Below are 22,074 nucleotides of genomic sequence, written 5' to 3' on the forward strand. Positions count from 1 at the left end.
TGAAAAGATAGAACAAAAATTTTCAAACAAAAATTCAAAGTCTAACTATGAAAACCGCCTAAGGAAAGTTTAGAAAAATAAGACAATAATACAAAAGAAAAACTTAGTAAACGGATGAATTTCAAGTTTAAAACGGCAATGCACATCTGGTTGATTGCCACGGCATGGGAAATTTTCTTCTACCCCAAATGCATATATAATAATAGTCATTCTGATACCCGGAGCAAAAGTTATGACCGTTTTAAGTTTTGCTAAAAACAAGTTCCCAAATTTTTTGTCTCTCTCAAATTCAGCCACACCAAGTGCTCCTGGTATGTTTCACACAAAATATGGACCAAAAGGAACTACCACACAAAAAATAAGCCAAAAATAACAACTCTAATTATCAAAACAAAAATCGCCAATTAAATTGCAAAATCAGTCGCTAGTTCAGTCGCTAATCACTATTTACAACATTACACAAAACTGAAACAGTCGCTAAAATAGTCGCTAAACAGGGGACGCGACTGAAATGTAAAACAGAACGCTACACAAAACAAAACAACATACACTCACAACCTAAACGACAGAGCTACACACAAAACAACTAAACACTATTATGAACCTTTGGCCTACTACTCCTTGGCAACGGCGCCAAATTTGATTGAGGTCGTACCCGAATCAAATAAACATTAAAAATGCAGTATCTAGGAAGTGATCCTAGGTCGTCTCTCAATGAGCAATGGTCAACCAAACGTTCATAACAGATAGTAATAAAACAGTAACGAATTGGGAGGGGGGGTTGTTTGTTTTTGTAAATTAAATCGCAAGCAAATTCGAATTAAAGAAATAACAGAATTAAAACATCTTGTTTCCCCTTGATTCACAAGCAAGTCTCTTATCCTAGGTTACGAGGATTTATCCCTAACCAGTTCAACCACTTAATCCAACCCTAAATTAAATTACTAAGCAAAAATTAACATAATGTGATTAAGCAACACATACACCAATTAATCACGAACGAAACTTATCATTAAGCATGAACGTAAATTAAGCGCAGAGACAATTAATCAAGCACTAAGCATGCAAGGATTAATAGCAACAAATACAAAGTAATTGGTGAAGAGGAAAAATTGATCAGAATTCAATAGTAATAACAAAACCTCAAAGAAAGTTGTGCTTGAATCTCAAGAGAAAACAACGCTGGAGACTTAGCCTTCCATTAATCAGTAGAAACGAAATTGTAAATTGAAGTAGAAATGAAATTGCAGAAAACGAATTTTATTCTACGTGAACAGTGCGCATAAACAGTAAAAACTGGAATTCTAAAATCCAAGAATTATTCTCCTCTCCGAAAAACCTCCCCAAACTAAAACCCTGGTGCTGTTATATAGGTCCTCAGCCCCAAAGCTTACAAATCTATTTTAAGTCCAAGCCCATAAATGAAATAAAACAAAATCTGGAAAAGATAAGATAAGATTTGATGAAATAAAATCTGGACGAAATAAAATCTGGATAAGATAAGATTTGATAAAATAAAATTGTCTGCTCTCTTCAAGTCCAAGCCCAATTCCGGATTCAAGCCCAATTGCTTATAATTCTCTAGAAATTAAATTAAAAACACAAAATTAGTCAAGTAGGCCCAAATGATAAAACTACATAATTAATTTGACAATTAAGGCTAATCAGTAATTAAAATGGTGACAAAAAGGGTTAAAAAAATAGGAGAGAATAATTACACGTCACCCTACACCGCCACGACCTATATGCCTGACTTTGGAAAATCTAAGGGAAAGATAAAAAAAATATTAACTATGAGGAGCTTCATGCTTTGCATTAAGTCCATTTTTTCTTTGGTGCTCAAAATGCTTGGTAGTCTCCTCTATAAATCTCAAAACCTAGTGTTCAAAGGGGGGGAAATGGGAAATCATGCAATCAAAGGGTGTGGAAAGACAAGGAGGAAACACTCACCTCTGGATTTCCAACTCTAGGCACAAAGATCTATATTCCTTATCCTACCTTTTTTTTCTGTCTTCTCTTCTCTTCCTAGTTTGCTTCTTTTCTTTTTTCTTCTTTCTCCTTTCACCCCCTTTTATAGTCATGCATGCGTTTGGGGTCTATTGGGCCTCAACCCACCTTGGTCCTTAACATCCCATGCTGGTTCTATTATCCTATTTTATAAGGCATAATATAACGGTAACTGTTATAAATAATGCTTAGGGCGACTCCTGATCATTAATACAAATTTATTTCTACTTTCTAAAATTGGGTATGTTATAGTTCCTACAACCAAACATTGGCATACACAAAGAAATCTCAGTCACAAGGTCAAAGCAACTCAATTGCGTCCTCCTTTGTCTCTTCCTCAAGATTTCCAAGCAGCATCATGTAACGTCCTTCATTATAGTAAAAATCTGTAATAAAAATTTGACTTTAAAACATCTACGATATAAGATTTTAGAAGTTGCAATGGTTCAAAATATTTCAAAAATTATATATAAATTTACATGATTAAAATCACTACTCTCAAATATGGGCATCTAAAAAAAACGCTAAAAGTATAAAAGAATAAGCCACCTACAACACTTTATTCTAAAACTCATGTAACTAAAATAAAACTAAGTCTTCAAGTCTCCTCGGTTTCAACAGCTTCTTCCTCATGGTTTGAAAATAACACTTTTAATGAGATAATAATCACAAAGAATAAAACAAGTTCTAAAAGAGTTCACAAACAATGTTGTTCTTAGTTGATGTAATAATCCAAAAAAATTCAACCATGGTACCACAAAGAATTTAAAATAAAATATTGTATTATACTCCAATAAATTTAAATTAAAATCAGCACAATTATTCACATAACTCTCATTCAATAAATATCATTAACACTCAATGAATTCAAATTTAATTGTTTGGTTCCTAGAACCAATGTCGATCCCAAATTCACTATGGTCTATAAGCTCATATTCATGCAATAACGTCCTATTGCCTTTCACATCCCATATGAAGGTATCTAATAACCCATCCTAGATGAGAATATTTTTAATAAATAGATATCCCGTCCCGGACGTGGATATTTTCAATAATATATGTTAACACAAAAAAGCTTGTTATTGAGGCTAATCATTTATCGTCGGCTAACGGCTAATTCAGTAGACGACCATTGAGCAATGCGTATCAATGGATTTTAGCTTGCCTTAGCGATAAAGATGATTGAAGAGTAAAATAGCCATTCCTAATGGCTAATAGATAAAATAATCATTTTTGACAGCTAACAACTATTTCTGTCAGCTGATGACGACTAACAACTAATTTTTGTTGGTTGACAACTAACGGCTAATGCTAAAGAGTTTAATTAGTCCTATTTCTTGAAAGACCAAGTCTAAATGAGTATTTGAACATTGAAGATAGTTGCAAACATCTTTTCCAAGATCAAATGCATGCATGTCCATGATTCCTAAAAAATAAGAGAAGTTGTTAGTGAAAATAGCAGTTGTTTGTTTGCAACAACTCTAGGAAATGTGAGGCCACAATTTCAACAAAAGTCAATAGCTTAGGAATTTAAAATCATGTAATCCATGGTCTCCTAAAATCTAGGATCATGGGTAGTTATTAGTAAAGAATTGACTTGCCTTGTAAACAAATAATGCTTACTTAGAAAACTCTATAAATAGGATAAACTTAGATTTTAGAAAAGGACCATGAGCAAATCAATCAAATTACTCTTTTCCAATCATATATTCTTTATTTATAACTTTCCCTTTACCATTTTTCATTCGTTTATAGCCTCTTTCAGCCATTACATATTTCCTTTACTCATTCAGTCCTTTGCAACTTTCTTTACAACTTTTAGTCATTTACAACTTTCCTTTACCGCAATTTTGTATAGGAGTAGCCTAGCATAGAAACTTCAGTTCATCAGCTACTAGAAAACTCTTCGGAGTTGACTAGGAACCCAATTGAGGAGCAGAATCCATTCCTCAAGTCAGTCGCCTAAATGGAATCACTCATTGGTAGTTAGCCGACATGACGACTAAATGATTGACAAATTTTCACACAAACATAAATTGGCACGCCGGTGAGACTTCCAGACATCTTAAACTGAAGTTCCCTTTACCATCATTCAAGATTTAAAGATGAATTTGACTCCAGAGATGAGTAAAACTTCTAACAGTCGAGTTGGGAAATAGCCGCGCACAATTACAACTATCACAAGGCTGTAATCACTCAGGTAGTTGTTAGTCCACCAACTACTGCTGTTTCTAGACCTCTTTATCACCCGCATCATGTAGGTGACATGGGACATGATCTTGTTGTTACACACTTTGTAACTATCATCGCTTTTGTTCCTCTACTTTCACAGCATGGTACGGGTGATCAAGAACCAGATCTTGTAGTTGTCCCTTCTCACAATTGTGTAACTATCGTTGATTTTGTTCCTTTTCTCAAGGGGTCAGATCTTATAGTTGCACCTTCCCATATCCATCAACTGATGGAGATAGGAGTACAAGACATCATGTACTAGATTTCTCAACATTTGGAAGATATTGTCAAGCCCCTAGTACAGGATGAGATTAAAAAGTCTAGAGAGGAGGAACACGGCCACCATGGTCAGTTGGAGGCGTCGACTAATTCTTTGCATAGAATTCAGCCATGCCAACCTCTTGTCATTGGACTATGATAGGCATTGAGGTGTATGAACCCCATCCAATGTTGTTTGGAGCCGTCCAAATGGCCAAGCAACCCCCAAATGCTACCGGAGTAATTAGATTGCCCTCTCACCTCAGTTCTCAAGCAACTACCTTTACATATCAGGCCACTATGACTAATCTTGGAGGCCAAAACTTGCATTATGAGGCTACTATAGATCAATCATATAGATTTACTCAGCAAACAAATGGGGGGGGGGGACTAACTACAAGTAAGCGCATGAGCCCTAGGGTCCCATTTTACCATTCCTAAATCAAGCAAATAACCATTTTCCACAACTGCCTCTAGTGCTCATTAGTCGATGTGGATTGAGCATACTAGCTACAAATAGGCACATGAGCCCTAAGGGTCCAATTTTGCCATTCCTGAATTAGGCAAATAGTCATTTTGCACAATTATCCCTAATGTTCATTAGTCGATGTGGATAGAACAGACTAGCTACAAACAAGTGCATGAGCCCCAAGGGTCCCATTTTTTCGTTCATGAATAAGGAAACTAGCCATTTTCCACTACTGCCCCTAGTGCTCATCAGCCGACATGGGTATAGCTGACTAGCCACAAATAGGTGCATGAGCCCCAAGGGTCCTATTTTGCCATTCTTGAATCAGGAAAATAGTTGTTCACCATGGTTGGTCATACTATTTGTCAACTAACATAGGCAGAGCAAACTAGTTACAAATAGGTATGAACCCAAAGGGTCCTATTTTGTCATTCCTGAATTAACCAAGCAACTGTTTTCCGCAGCTGCCCCTAGTGCTTATTAGTTGACATGAGTATAGTAGACTAGCTATAAATAGGCACATGAGCCCCAAGGATTCCATTTTGTCATTCCTGAATTAGGAAAACAACTATTCACCATGACTACCCCTATTATTCATCAACCGACGTAGGCAGAGAAAATTAGTTATAAATAGGCATATGAGCCCAAAGGGTCCCATTTTTTTGTTTGTATATCAAGAAAGTAGATGTTTGCAACAACTGTGTTAGGGTTTTCTTTCACGTTAGATTCAACTTATAGGCCAAGTGTAACCTAATCATGATGTAGTAATTGAACTATTGTCCAGGTCGTCTCCCAAAGGAATAAAGAAGGGATTTCATGTAATTATTTATCTAAGAACTAGGTTTTTGTATTTTTGTTTTGTGATTGTCATGAAATAAATAACATAAATGAAATTGCAATAAAAAATTAAATGAAAATAAATTAATTAAGTAAAGATAGACATACTAGACTTGGATGGTGACATCGATCTTGATGAATGAATGTCTAGGTTTGGACTAGAAATTTGCTCAATCCATTGTAACTTAACAATTCTCTACTCATCTCTCTTGCTCATTGCTAATTCACTAATGTATTCTACCCAAGCTCATGCATGGTCGCAAATTCTAAACTACTTTCCCGATACCTAATTCCTTGGACATACTGCACAAGCAATCAACATTAATGGTCGAGAATTAGCGAGGCTTAACCAAGATTATTCTATCCCTAGAGATAATCCCAATTAAGTACTTGATTCATGTTTAGGTTTCAACAAGGCTTGCCAAAGCACAAATCAATTCCTGATTTCATCTATAAGATGGTCAATCAAATAAAAACATTAAGTACAAAAACAAATAAAGAACTCAAGATGAAGTATTGAATTGATAGAATTAAAGCAAAACAAGGTTCATCCTTTCCTCTCTTAGGTGGAAGGAATTGTATTAATAAAAATAATACAATGAAACCTAGAGTGTCCAATGGAATAATGGAGGTGTCTAGTAAGTGGAATTCTAAAATATAATTCTAAGAACTGCTTCTACACTTTTACAATGAATGCCTAGCCTTCAATTTATGGAATTGTAGCTAGGTTTAATTAAGGAGATAATCACAAGAAATTACAAAAAAATAATATCTCTAATTAATTCAAGTAATTATCTTCTTCTTCATCTTATTTATCCTTGAAAAATATCTTGTTCTTGATTTTCTTAGCTTTTATCTTCAATTTTTGCAATTTCTCCTTCTAGAACTTTCTGCTGATTGTGGGCTTATGAAGCTTTTGCCAGAATAACCTGTTTTTGCTGGAAAACTTACCAAAAATTCATTAAAAATAACTAAAACATAAAATTCTACCTAAGACAACGTAAAAAATGAATTTAAAGCTAATTTGATTCAAAACTAGGCCTAAAGTTAGCTAAAATGTCAAATAAACGTCTCAAAATGAATATGAAAATCCGATAAATTTGACATTTATCAAGCTACCTCTGGTAATCATTAGTCGTCATGGGCAAAACCAACATCCTCTACTTAATCATTGATATGTCCTGATGTGATAGTTGATGTTATCAAGAATCATTTTAGAGCAGGGATAAAGCCTATTGACAAACCATTCTATAAAAAAAAAACTTATCCATAATGGATAGATATGGTTGCACCTTTGGTGAAAGGTTAAGAAGTCCCTAATTTTTCAACGTTCTCAAGCAAAGGTGAAAAATCCACTGTGGAACATGTTAGTCGTTTTAGGACTCAATGTGGGGAATCCAGTAAGAATGAATATCATATGTTACAACTATTTTCACTTTCTTTTACCGACACAACCTTCACATGGTATTCTATCTTGTTGCCTAATTCTATTGAAAATTCGGATGATATGGAAAGGTGTTTCCATGATAGATTTTACTCTCCTCAACTTGAAGTGTTCGTGGCTGACTTAATGAATATCAAGCAACATGTGAATGAGTTAGTTGTTGAATACCTAGAGAGACTTAGGCACATGAAGAGCAAGTGTCATGTCCTGTTCCCAAAAGATGAATATGCCAATATAGTCGTTAGGAACATGCAATGTCAGCTGATGGAGAAAACGATATTGCAAGATTTTGTATACCTTGGTCAACTGATGGCTAAAGCTCTAAAGATTGAACAATGTGTTCATGAATCAAATCACAAAAAAGCCCAGACAAATTTGGGAGGCATGCAGAATATGTCCATAATAGATAGCAACTCAAAAGATTCATTAGATGAGGAGATGACAGCTAAATAAATGCTAGCCAAACTCTTGAAAAGACAATTCAGATTAGCTAACAAAACACTAATCCATTCCCTTATGGCTGATTTGAGTATGGTGACAACTTCCACGGCTAAGCAAATGTAGAAAATAACTCCCAAACTTGGGGAGCAATTGAAGTACCAAAGGTAGTTAACAAGAAGCAATAACCAACAAGAATTCATCTGATAAAAGAGTGGGACAACTACAAAGAAAATTAGTTTCCTAGCAATTGCTACTCCTTAAAGCAACTGATGAATGACATAAACAATTGTTGGTGCATAATTAGTCATTGTCGTTGCATAACCATAATAGGCATGTGACTAAGGTGAACATGTAGAAAGAAAATAACTAAAGGTCAAGTTTATATATAAAAGGACTAACTTTAGCCATTGTAATAAAACTATATTTATATGGTTGGAAAAGAAAAGAGAAATACATTAAAAATGATTGGTTTGGATATCAAAGGATTCATGCTTTTGCCTTTTTGTATTTTTTACCTTGATAGGTTAGCCATAGAATTATTGGATGCATTATTTTTTAGCTGACCTGCATTGACTTGTAGAAACTACTTGTTGTTAGCCATAAAAGTACTATTTGCATACCAATAACTTGATTAGGACCATTAACAAAATAGGCAAGTCAATTTACAGGGGCCAAAAGTTAAAGATAAATGCAATTGATAACTCAAGTTCAATATTTTGGATGTTTGGTGCTTATTGTTGATAGCAATTGTAGAAATTTCAGGAAGTTGTGAAGCTACAATTTTAGTGCAATATTGGCTTTTCCAGCGATCATTCATAATGAGAAATTATTGAACGAGTTGTTTTTGTAATTGAATGAGGCAGAAAAAGGGGGGCAAATATGTAACACCAAAAAAGATTGCTATTGAGGCTAGTTGTTTATTATTGACTAATAGCTAATTTAGTAGACGACCATCGACTAGTGTGAACTAATGGATCCTAGCGTGTCTTAGTGCTAAAGATAATTTAACAGTAAAGTATCCATTTCTAATGGCTAACAACGAAAATAATCTTTTCTGACGGCTAATGACTATTTTTGTCAGCTAACGGCTAGCAGCTAATATTTGTTGGTTGACAATTGATGACTAATTTATGTCGGCTAATGTAGAACAATTGAATCAATCCTATTTCATGGAAGACCAAGTCTAAAAAGGTGTATTTGAATGTGGAAGATAGCTGTAAGAATTTTTTCCAAGGTCAAATGCATGTGGATCCATGATTCCTAAAAAAGTTAAGAGAAATTGTTAGTGGAAAATAACAATTGTATGTTTGCAACAACTCTAGGAAATGTGGGGCCATAATTTCAACATAAGTCAGTATCTTAGGAAGTTAAAATCATGTAATCCAATGACAAACTTGCCACCCTGGTGTGGCAATAGAAATGGACTTTTGATAGGCTAGAACACTAATTTGTCCTCTTGGTGGCGCACTGATAAACCATTACTTGACTGAGTTTGAACACCATATTTTGCCCCAATTTACCATGTTTCTCATTGAATTTGTTGGCAGAGCTCATGTTTTTATGTAAGTTTATGTTAGGTAGGACCTCAAAGTCAATTGATGGGAAAAAACCTGGAAAAAAAAAAAGCAAAAAGTGAACTTTGATGAAGAGCACGACCATACTATTTGGGAGAACGGTCGTGCTTATTCTAGCACTGTTATGCTGCTTCCAGCACACCCGTGCTTTGTTTACCAAGAATTTGAAAATAGCATCAAATTTTCCAAGAATAGATGTGCTCCTCAGAGCACAACCGTGCTCATCCCAGAACACCCTCAGGATAGTCGTTCTCCAAATTTCATAAAAGAACCCTTAGCTTCACTATTTTCCAAGAATGGTCATGCTCCTGTTAAGCATGATTGTGCTCCCTTCCATGTCAAATATTTTTGTGTTTTAATTATAAATAGGAGGGGAAAATGGGAGAGTGTATCTTTTAATCATTTCACACAAGGGTTTCTTGAGCTTAGGAATGCGCAGTGAACAATTGGAGTAATAATCTTAAGGGTTTTCGATCTCTTTCATTTTGAATGCTATTTTGTATGATGTTTGGATTTAATGGGCTCTAATACTCACAAAATATCCATTTTTTTAAAATAGAGTTTCTTTCAGTAAATTTTCCCTTTTTGTCTACTTTTGTTTTCATCTCTGCTTTGATGATGCATTGGGGACACTGTAACTCTTAAGTATGGGGAAGGGTTCATGTTATGCCATTTCACCCACAACTTGATGATGATATTGTAGAATTTATGCTTATGCATTTAGTGTGATTTTCTATTCCTGACATTGCTTTAGTTTTCTATTAATTTGTAGGAATTCATTTTTATAGAGTCCTTTTAAAAAAAATTGAAAATAAAACTAAAAATTGTTTTTTAACCCTCAACTTCTCCATGGGAACTATTCACAGAGGTAAAACATTAGCAGACATCATTGGATGAACAGTTCCGTTGAGCTTAGCCACTAAAATGAGTTTTGAGTTTGATATTGTTGTTATGTGTGATATTTGATCCACTTGAGTCATTATGCATATGGTTTATTTTGACATACATATCCTTGAGTGATTTTCTTGTGTGCATTGAACTAGTTGAGACAAGTAATGGTTTTTGAAATTATGATTTTTGAAATTTTTAAAGGGGTTGAATTGTGATTTTTGAATCAATTGTACAAGTAGTGTGTAAAGGCAAATATCACAAGAAAAGGGGTTGAATTGTGTTTTTTGAAATTTTTAAAGCCTTTTTGAAATAAACAAAATTTTTCGTCTGAAAGAAAACCTTTATCAAAACAGATAACAGATTTTTGAAACTACAATCAGACGATGAAAATCAATTTTGCAAAGCAGAAGATATTTTCAAACATCTAAAAAAATAATTCAAACCCTAGGTTAGTTAAAGCAAAAAGAAAGCAAGTAGAGATCAAACTTGGGAAATTATAGTGATTTATCTCTACCACTAAGACTACATCTAGTTCTTGGTAAACCATCAAGTTCCACTAACTTCCCACAAGTTACAAGTATTATGTCATGACCACTTCTAGCTCTACAAATCAAGCTCTACCCCAAGCTAGATCAATGCTTAGTATTTTTTGTCCTACCAAACTATTGTTGGCTCTAAACAAATAAGAAAAGATTTATTGTTTGAGTTTGCACATTGACTAATTTTGTGATTGTCTCAAAGATGGATTTACAATTAGCATTTAGTCTTTTTATCTCAATATGTTCAAAGTTATTTTAGAACTTTTTGAACTTTACAAGAAAAAAATAGAAAGATTTTTATAGGAAGAATAAATAACATTTTTGTGTGATGATTCATTACCTTGTTCTTCAAAGCTTTTGGTATTTATAGCTTGCATCTTCAAGTGTTCGTTGTCTCACAACAGGTAGATTTCTTCACTTGTTCTTCATATGATGATAATGGTCATTGGAGCATGTATTGCTTGCATTAAATGCACGTCCTTTCTTCATAGAGAGAGTCTACTCTAGTTGGCTTTCGTGTTGAGAACTTCAGTAGAGAGTCACTTTCCCACATGTCAGAGTAGGTTTGCGTAGCAGAGCACAACTCTTGATGGAGCTTGAAACTTTCATATCTTGATCTTTATTTATTCTTCATAGAATTTTGATAGATCCTAGGAGAATATCTCTGTAAAGTAAATCTCAAACATAGAGTATTAAATGAAAATATAAAGTCCAACTCTTAAATGTTGTATCAAATGATGGCTTAAGCCTACTAGCATCTGATTCTTTAGATGCTGACTCACATAACATAATCTAATAACACATCAGGTGTAACTTTTAACATTTGTATTTATTTTCATCTAATCAAAATAATTAGGAGTCCTGATTCATCTTAAGACACAAATGTCTTTTGACTTAACATAGTGGAGAAAAGAGCCACGAAAAACATTGTAGCTTTGTCCCCCTCCCCCCCCCCCCCCCGCCCCTCTCTTCAACAAGTTGTCACGTAGCAGAAGAGACAAGTTGTTGATAGCGAAATTTTTTGAGGAAAGTGCATATACGACAACTGATAGTTTTCTGAAGCCTATAAAAGCAACATCAAGAAGCAACACAAAAGAAAAACAAAATTGATGCTTACACATAGAACATAGAAAGTTTCATCCTTTGCTTAGCAAAGTCATTTGTTATGTTCAGACTTAATTGTATATCATTTCTTTGAGAGATTTGAATATGATATTCAATCAAACTATTGTTTGGAAATCTAGGAGTAACTTAGTGATTAAAAAATACTTTGGTGTTCTTAATCTCAGGGGGAGATTAAGGGCATGTCAGAAGTGGCATAGAGAATATTTGTTGTAGCCAGAAGTGATGGAGTAAAAACTTGTTTGTAATCAGTTGTGATTAGTGAAACCCTTTACAATTTTGGGAAGGAAAATTGGGCATATCTTAAGTTGACTGAACCGGTATAAACATTGTGTTTTTACTATAGCCTCTATCATAACTTGACCATTTTTCAACTACTTTAATCTTATCTTAGGACCTCAAGTTTTTGTCTAAAATCTATTTGTGAAAATCTATTTTTAATGTTTAGGCACTCTTATTAAGAGCACCTTCTTTAAACTTGAGATAAACTTCTTTATTAAAATTTGCTATCCTTTGAAAAAAATTTAAGATTATTTAACACACTATTCAACTCTCCCATTCTTGTGTAATATTTGTTAGGGCAAATTGCCATTTTCATTTGTAAAAGTGTGTAGCGCTGAAAAATTTGTCTCTAAAAGATAAAAAAGAAAAGGTTAGTCCCCAAAATTATAAAAAGTGAGACAAACCCGTCCCACCATTAACTTTTGTCCATTAACGTTAGGAAACTCGCCTACGGGGCTCACAAGGATGAAAATGTCACGAAATTAATGCTCACGTGTGCATGACTTTCCTAATTTAACCACTTATTAAAATTTTCATCCTTTAATTATTCAACTTATTTACAAATATATCCATGAAATATATAAACCTAATTAGTTGACATCAGTAACAAGATACATGCACAAACAACACATTAGACTTAGAATAATGTATTGTAATTATAATTATATTTATAATATCAACTTATTACAAAGGAATCAAGACTCAAGAGTAGGCAAGGCAGAGGCAGGTTCTCAAATAAAAATTAGTCTGCTAAATCTTAAATGGATCATCCACAAGTAGAAGAAAACAAACATGAGAGATCTAACAACCAGAACTATAATGCTTTTATAGTTTCTTCGCTCAGTCAGTGACCACCTATATATTTATAATAGACATCAAACAAAAAAGTGAGATTAATCTGTCCCTGAAAGTATAATTTCTCCCCGAGAGATCATGTGGATGGTCCATTTAACATTTGACAAACTAATTATTTGTTTGAGAACCTATTCATATCTTGTCTCCTTTTGAGTCTTGATTCCTCTATGATAAGTTCACAATATAAATATAAATATAATTATAATACATTAGAATAAATATTTGCAATAACAAAATCAAAAACTTGTAAGCCTAATGTTTTATTGGTGTATGTATCTTGATACTGATGTCAATTACTTAGGTTTATATATTTTGTGGATCTATTTATCAGCAAGTTATATAATTGAAGGACGAAAATATCTATAATTTGTAAATTAAGAACATATTTGTTAGTAATTTTAGTTCCTATGTCTATATCAGCATCAATTTCATGACATTTTGGTCTCTGCGTGCCTCATAAGAGAATTCCCTAACGTTAACAGATGAAAGTTAATGGCGAGACAAATTTATCTCACTTTTTATACTTTTGGAGATTAAATTTTATTTTTTCATCTTTTAAGAACAAATTTGTTGGCACCACACACTTTCAGGGACGAAATTGACTAATTATCCTATTTGTTATTTCAAAGATCACATGTGGAAGGTTAAGAAGGCAATGAGTCTAGTGAGTCCTATTCTAAATCAATGGGTGGAAGAAGGCAGCAGAGAGGTCACCTAACTTCACCCAAGTAGAAGATGAAGAAGTCGTGTGGGAGAATCAAGGCGACACCATTTCACATGTCAAATCTAGTTTTAGATCTGCATTTTAGATTTGGATCTGGGGTCACTGCGGTCTTGTGAGTCCTATACTTGTCACGAATACTTGAATTCCCAAACTACACTTAAGTCGTTTCAAATCTCGATTTGGTTTGGCACTTGAGAGGGGGACAAATGATGTTCCCTTGATTGCTTGACCGCTCTACACGAAGCAGAGGATGAACGTGAAATTGTTGGCGGGGGAGCTAGGTCTGACAGTGCAACCCACTGTGTTGCTAACGAAAAAGGTGGTATGTAGGGATAAGGACAAATCCACTTGGTGGATGTTGGGGGCAATCACCCCCACTATCTTTTAAAATTTTCTTAATAAGATGCATATGTATAAATTATAAATTGCCCCTATAATTTGAAAAACAATATAAAAAATTAATCTATCATATGAGTCTTGCCCCCATAAATTTATGTATATAAGTAGTATCCCCATAACATAATATTTCTAGATCTGTCCCGTGTAAGCAGGAGCCTTGTTGTGTTGCATTTTTATTGTAAAGGGAACTATGACCTTTTTATTTCTATTTTTCTTTTTCCCCTCTGTTCATCATGGTGCCTTAGACCAATTTATTTATTGTGTGTTTTGTTATAGTAAGCTTAATTGAACCACAATTTAAGGTGTGAAAAGTGGTTGAACTGAAATTGAAACTTAAGAGACGAACAAAAAAGAAGACAAAATTCTTGTGTTTTTTTTACATTAATTGATTCTAACTGTTTTTAGCCGCCAGAAAATATAATTTGAAATTTTAAATGAATATTGAAGATTTTATAAATCCTCACAAATCATTTTTTTTTTTGAAAAAGTAACAGTCAACTTAGTTGAGAAATTCTTATGACAAAGATCTAAAACAAAATCTTTAATATATTAAGGACTCAACACAAAAAAAATTTAATAGAGATTAAAAATAAAATTCACTAAATTATTACTGGCCTAAAGCATATTTCAACCTTTAAAATATAAGTTATCTATTTTCTATTCCTAAATACCTAATGAAAATACAATAAATATCATATCAAACATTTTAAATTATTCAGTAAGAGTTAAGTGTTTTTTTAAATAATAATTTTTTTAGTAATTTTTTATCCTATTTTATCTATATTATAGATAAATGATAATAAGATATTGTCTAACACCTTTTTTAATTATACTGTTATTTCTTAAATTTTATTAGAAATCACACAAAAAATTACTTCTTATGTAATAAGTTTTATTAAAAAAATTATATTGCTAATATGTATTAAAGAATAATATTAAAGAGTGTGTAACCTTAAACTGGCGGAGACGATTTTTATATTGATTTTTATATAATAAAGCATTAAAAAAGCACATGATTATTTTATGTATTTTATACGAGTCAGTTAGTTGGTTTGCTTTCGGTTGAAGGATTCTTTGCTTCGTCGGTTGCTTGACTTATCGATATCTGCGGTCCTTTTCTTTTCTAAGGTTTGACCAAATTTCAACTATTCATTTGCTCAATTAATTATTTATCCTTCCTTTTCTTAAATTGAAAATGTTTTTAAGAACGATTGACAAAGCGACAGTAATCAAGTGATATAAAATTCAATTTCTAATTGATTTTTAAATATAAAATAAATCATATTAAAAAAAATATTTATCTTGTAATATGTTATAGATATTTAATAAAAATTAATCATCACTTTTCACAAAGACTAATTAATATCAATACCACCATAAAAAAATGTTTTCAAGAACTTTCGTTAAAGAAGCTAGATGAATTACTCATGTGAATCCCATTAGCCTGAACATAGAATATCCTTTTCTTGCACACCACACTTTCCAGATACGAGAGACGGTGACATACTCGCTATCCCTTGTCTCTTTTCATTATCTTTTGAATATATGCTAAATTCAATTCTTGAAAAATTTTACATTATGCAATATAGTTAATATAAACTTATTAAACATTTTAAAATATTAAGTGTAGTGTATTTTGGGTCTTCATTTGTTATAGTTAAATAAGACTAAATTGAAATGAGACTTTGAAAGACTTTGGAAGATTAATAAAAGAATCAAGTCTTTGATTATGGAGGGATATTTATATCATCTATTTTATATCCAATCTGTCCAATAATATTTTTTTATGGATGGATACTTTTATTATCCATAATTTTTTTTATAATTACTTGAAAATGCTCACTCTCATTTACACACAAAAGTATTTTTAAAAATTTAAAATAATATAACTAATTTTGTTTAATTTGTTTTAAAGAAATGATTGAGTCACTATGACATTTGTATGAAATATTCACAAATTTTGTTAATGATTAAGGGGAATGTATTAGATTAGGATTTCAAAATACTTCTTTCTTATAAAAAAAGTATTATGGTATTTAATCAGAATTTTTAGTTGGTATAAATAAGTTTAGTGGTATTCAATTAAGACTTTTAAGTTTTTTAATGAGTGCAAAAAAAATTGGTGGTATTCAATTAAGATTTTTTATAACTTATAAAAAGTCTTTTGATATTAAATAATATACAAATTTCGATGAATTGTTTGCTAAGAAGAATTTCGATGAATTTAATTAGATTTCTTAGTATAAAATATTTATCAAACAATTTCATCCAAAACTTTGAGATTTTGTTACTCTTTGTTTTCCTTTTTCTATTGGTTATCTAGATTTTCTTTTCTCTCTTTAATATTCTTTCAGATATGTTTTCTCCTATTATTTTGGAATAAAAAATATTAAATATACTCCTCCCCTTTTTACTTTTCCATTTATTTTATAAATTAATGTTTGTCTTATGTGTTAAGCCTAATCATGATTTTCTTATACTAATTATGTTCATCACCTGCTGGACGTATAGTTTTCATTATTATTAACTTTAATTTTGTCATCCACATAACTCACTAACCCTCCTACAAATTTTCCACCTTCACCACTCCCTTCTACCCATTTAAACATGTAATTAGATTTATCATGAAATAATTGTAGTAATTAAAAAAATAAAAAAATCAACGTATAATTTTAAATATATTGTTCAAATCCAAAAGTGAGAATGAGAAAATGCTATTGTAAGAAGGGTTAATATATGAGGAATAAAGTTAGAATCAATTTAGCTATTAAAAGATTAAAAAAAACTATATTGGTTTAACTTTTTTTTTTTTTTATCTAAACCTCATCATTTCTTATTTTTTTCATCAACTCTTGTAATTTTGAATATGTTTTTTAAAAAATTCATAGAATTCTTTCAAATCTATAAAATCTTTTAAATTCTTATGATATAAATCCATTAAAATCCAAACTATGATAAAAGTCTTGTATAAAAATATGATAAGTCATAATATTCTTATATAATCTTGAAAATTTAGAAGACTTTTTATGCTAAAATAGTCTTTTAAAATACTAATCCAATACACCTCCCTATTTTTTAAGGATTTAGAAAAACAATGAAAAATTAAATATCTATTAGAGGACAAAAACTATATTAAATAATTGTGAAGTTTTATTTGATTTGATTTTTTAATTTTAGTTGCATAAATTTAATCCTTAATACCATATTAATTATATACTTTGTTGTATACATAATGATTTATTTCTTAATTTTTATCCTCAATTAGTAAATAAAATAAAATACTATGAATCATTTTAAATTTTATTATACATTTATTAATCATTAATTTGGAAATATATTTAAATTTTTAAAATAATAATGTAATATTTAATGTTATTAATTTAGTCTTTATATATATAATTTTTTTTATCATCTTTTAGTTTTGAAATAAATTTTGTTAACTTACAATTATCAAAGTTGTAAAATAAATATAATTAATGTGAATAACTTAAGTCCTGATCATAATATTATTAGGTCTATTAAATTTGACTAAATTCGATCTGAAAAATTCAAATTTTCATCAACAACTTATATTAGTTCAAATCTACATTACAAACACAGACACACACATATTAAACTTAATTAAATGTTGTTTTTAAAATCTTTAGGTTCGTTCATTCTTAAACTTCATGTTTTACCTCATAATAATTATGTTTGTTTATATTATTATTATTATTATTATTATTATTATTATTATTATTATTATTATTATTATTATTATTATTATTATTATTATAGCATCTACAAAATATTTAAGATTTAAATAAAATAAAATAATTAACATTCAATACATTTTCATCTGAAAACTAATTATTGATAAGAAAAAAAACTAATACGACATTATTATAAAATCTATAATAGTATTTAATATTTGAGAAAAACTAAATTAAATAATAAAGTATACTGAAATCTATATATTTAATTTTCCCTTATATATTTATTTAATATGAAATTATCAAAATTGTATTATAAATACAATGATACTACTTAATATCAAAATGTTCAAAATTATATATAAATAAGATTAATGTGAACAATTTAATTTTTCATTAAAATTAATTAGGGCCTTAAATTAAATTATCCGACGACTATTGAAAATTTAAAATTGATTTAAAATTTATTTTATCAGTAAATAATTTCACAAATATGTGATTGATTTTTCTAATAATATTGATAATATTTTTAATTTTACAAAATATACCTTTTTCAAGAATTTATTAAATTATTTATTTTTCTGATTGAATAGAGAACATGAATATTATACATTTTTTAATATTATTTTTTATTCGTACGAATTAAAAAAAGCAATAATATTTGTAAAAAATTATATATTATTAATGAATATTTGGGAAAAAATTTGCGTGGGATAGACTTTGAATATCTAGACGTCATGACATGTTCTTTTTATTTCTGGTGAAAATATTGTCATGACGTGTGTCTTCTTTACATTTAGAGACCGCTTATTTATTTATGTTGATAACACAAATAAAAGCTAGCGGGTCTATTATTTCTCATTGACAAACTGTTGGGAGGTTGATTTAGAACAAAGAGAAAAAAATATATATTAATGACCTGTACACATGGATGGATTATCTTTGCAACTTTTTCCTTCGGCTTTGCATGTCAAACTAAAAGCTAGACTTTGTTTTCTAGATTATATAAAGGGTAGTAAGAATCCCTTCGATTTCATCTCATTAATCAACAGAATTAATCAAAGTGATAGCATGTACATTCCTACATCTGTTTTCATCATTCATGTTAGTTTCTATTTAGTCAGGGATTTTATATGAAAAAAAAATTGATACAAACCCTGGGTTATATTTTAAGCTCTCCCCTCGACACGTAATATGCACTCCTCTGGACTTATATATAAAAGAATGTTGTTTAATATTGAATTTAAACATAAATATATTTAACTAATTTTATTTTATTTGATGCTATCATTTTTAAAATATTATTCATTTAATTCTAATTTTATTTTCAATGACTCTATTTTATTTACCATAGCACGTTTCAATGAAAAATATTTTAAAAATAATCTTATTTTTTACATGAAACTAATAAAATTAACTGATCACAATTAACTTTCTTAATTAGTGTGAAATTAATTATTTTTTCTTATACACAAATTCATAGAAAGAATATACTAACATAAATATGGTCATATGGGCTATTTTTAAGCTCCTTATTTTATTCATTATCTATTTTATATAGGCTATACAAAAGAAAAAATATATGTTTTAGGACCATAATAAATTAGAGAATTTTATTTTGGGTTTCTAATAATTTTTTGCTTTGAGTCCTTAATATATAAAATAAAAAATTTATTTTAAATTTTTGATATTTTGGTTTGGTCCATCATAAATTAGTGAATTTTTTTTGGGTCCTAATAAATTTTTTATATTTTTTTATTAATTCCTATTAAATATTTTTTAAAGAGACTAATATAAAAAAACAAAATTTATTAGGGAGAAAAACAAAATTTGTTAGTTTATTAGGAACTAAAACTAATATCAAGGACAAAAATAATTTTTTTTGTTTTATTAAAAATTCAATGAAAAACAAAAAAATATTAAAAAATCAAAATAAAATTTATTAATTTATCATGACGTAAAACATATACATATGATAACAAAAGATAATATACGATGAAAACAGATTATCAACCTCAGTTGTTGAGCCAGCCACGGTATGTTGCCTCTTTGAGAGCCACGAGATGGGATTGCCACCAAAAGAATACAAGGTAGGATGAAGTTGATGTGTGATCATCTGCTTTACCGCCCCAATTGGCATCGGTGTAGGCAAGGAGGTTGACGGAAGCACTACTAGAGAATGAGGATTCTACATCGGTTATTTTGGACAAACTACATCGGTTATTGACCGTCGTCGTAGGGGACTTTGTGAAATGGGGTAGCCAATTCTACAACGGTTGCCAGAGACCGTCTTAGAATGCCCTGACATTCTACATCAGTCGTTGAGACACGACCGTCTTAGAATGTCCATCATTCTACATCGGTCCTTAAAAGGACCGATGTAGAATGATGGGCATTCTAAGACAATTGCGTGTTAACGATCAATGTAGAATGCTGAGAATTCTACGACGGTTTTCTGTGAAGGACCGATGTAGAGTGATGAGCATTCTAAGACGGTCACGTCTCAAAGATCGATGTAGAATGTGGAGAATTCTATGACGGTCTTTTATGAAGAACCGATGTAGAATGACAAGGCATTCTAAGACGGTCCTTCACATGTGATCGTCTTAGAATGTCTTGGCATTCTACATCGGTCTTGTCAGAACCGATGTAGAAATGCTGATTTTTTTTTTTTTTTGTAAATGGAGCTACCTTTTTTTGTATTTACATAGTTTAAATAAGGTTGAAATACATACAGTAAACACGCGACAATATGAAATTAATTAAATTTTATGCAATGAATATGAAATTTTAAAATATTTTGTAGTTTGAAGCAAATTTACACTAAACATGTTTGTTTTTAAACAAATTTGACAAAAATTAACCAAATAAGTAATTATTGATATGTAATTACTTTTTTTTCCCAAATTGACCAAATATTAGACACGAAAGATATTTAAAAGGAAATCAAAATCAAGTAGTCAAGCTGTATTTGAAAGGAAATATTAGATAACTCTTTATGAATATATATAATGTTATTACCATCAAAATCCTTAAAAGACTACTTGTAAATTGTATGAAGATGAGATAACGATATTATGTATAACAAGTAACACTATGAAATAGTTATCAATAGAAAAAAAATATTAGAATATGCCTTTAAGCAGAAGTGGCATGTCATTCCTAAGGACATTCAAAGTTTGACACAAAAGTGAGGTTCAAAACTATCCTAATTAAGTTTTTTACTCATACCTTCAAAGAGGCATTAAGTTATGTCAGAGAAGTGTTCGACAATTGTGTACTAGTATCTTCATCTGCTGTGAGAAAATCGAAATCAAAAGTAAAAATAGTCAATTTTGATTTGGAAGAAGACCACAATTTTGAAGTGTTTGTTATCTTGCCCATTAATTGATTCAAGGAACCGCCACACATTCAAACTCTGCCTCTCATCCAATGACTGTCAGGAAATATTTCAAAGAGAGTAAGACAATGTTTCAGTTTCAAAATACATGTATTAGTTATTAACCCAGTCCACACATGCAAACAAAAATGAATTGGGCTAACTCAATTGACATGCTTGAACTACGTACATCTGACTCTGGCAAATAATCACTGCCTCGAACTTCCTATCACCACATTAAATTGACGGACTCAATCTCATACCGAAGGAAATACGGGGGAAATTTTCTTTTGGAAGAATAGGCATACCTTGCTAATTATCACCCCACACATGCCATAAAAGTAGAGTAAATTTCACATGACCTGCAATTATCAGTGTTTAGCAAAAGGTGATATGTATTTTCATAAGGAGACAAAGCCTTGCATGTTTAGAAAAAGAACCTTGTTGTACCACCATTCAGTCCAAGATGGTGCTTTACATAAAGGAGAAATTAGTACCAAACCAAGAACACGATGTTTATACTTCATCTGTTGCCAAAAGAGAAAGATATGAGATCCCATTATTTGAAACTAGGCTATTAAAGAATGGAAATGAGATACAAACTGCAACATATATAAAGACTCACAACAAATAAGGTCAGAATGTAAGCCCCAACAATTACTCCCATACACATGACTGTACTATGACTGCAAAGAGAGGGGAAAAATATTAGATTGCCTTCTCCAGATCAAGGAGACGCAACATCAGCTTCTAGCCTCAGTTGCACCACCTATAAACCCATGACTTTCAAGTTTCAATGCACAACACAGTAATCTGAAAGATAAAAACAAGCAAATAAAGCAAATTGAAGCCAAATGGAAATTGATCTAGCATTTTTGTCTTGATGGTATATAAGAGGACTGGAGGGGAAAAGAATAGACGTAGGGAAT

General features: G+C 31.0%; 1 pseudogene; it reads right to left on the reverse strand.

Annotated features, from left to right (window-relative positions):
* Window positions 1-22,074, reverse strand: part of LOC114424084 — a 63,854-nt pseudogene that overhangs the window by 36,088 nt on the left and 5,692 nt on the right.

This window comes from Glycine soja, chromosome 8 (assembly GCF_004193775.1).
Source record: "Glycine soja cultivar W05 chromosome 8, ASM419377v2, whole genome shotgun sequence".
In the NCBI taxonomy this organism is placed as follows: domain Eukaryota; kingdom Viridiplantae; phylum Streptophyta; class Magnoliopsida; order Fabales; family Fabaceae; genus Glycine; species Glycine soja.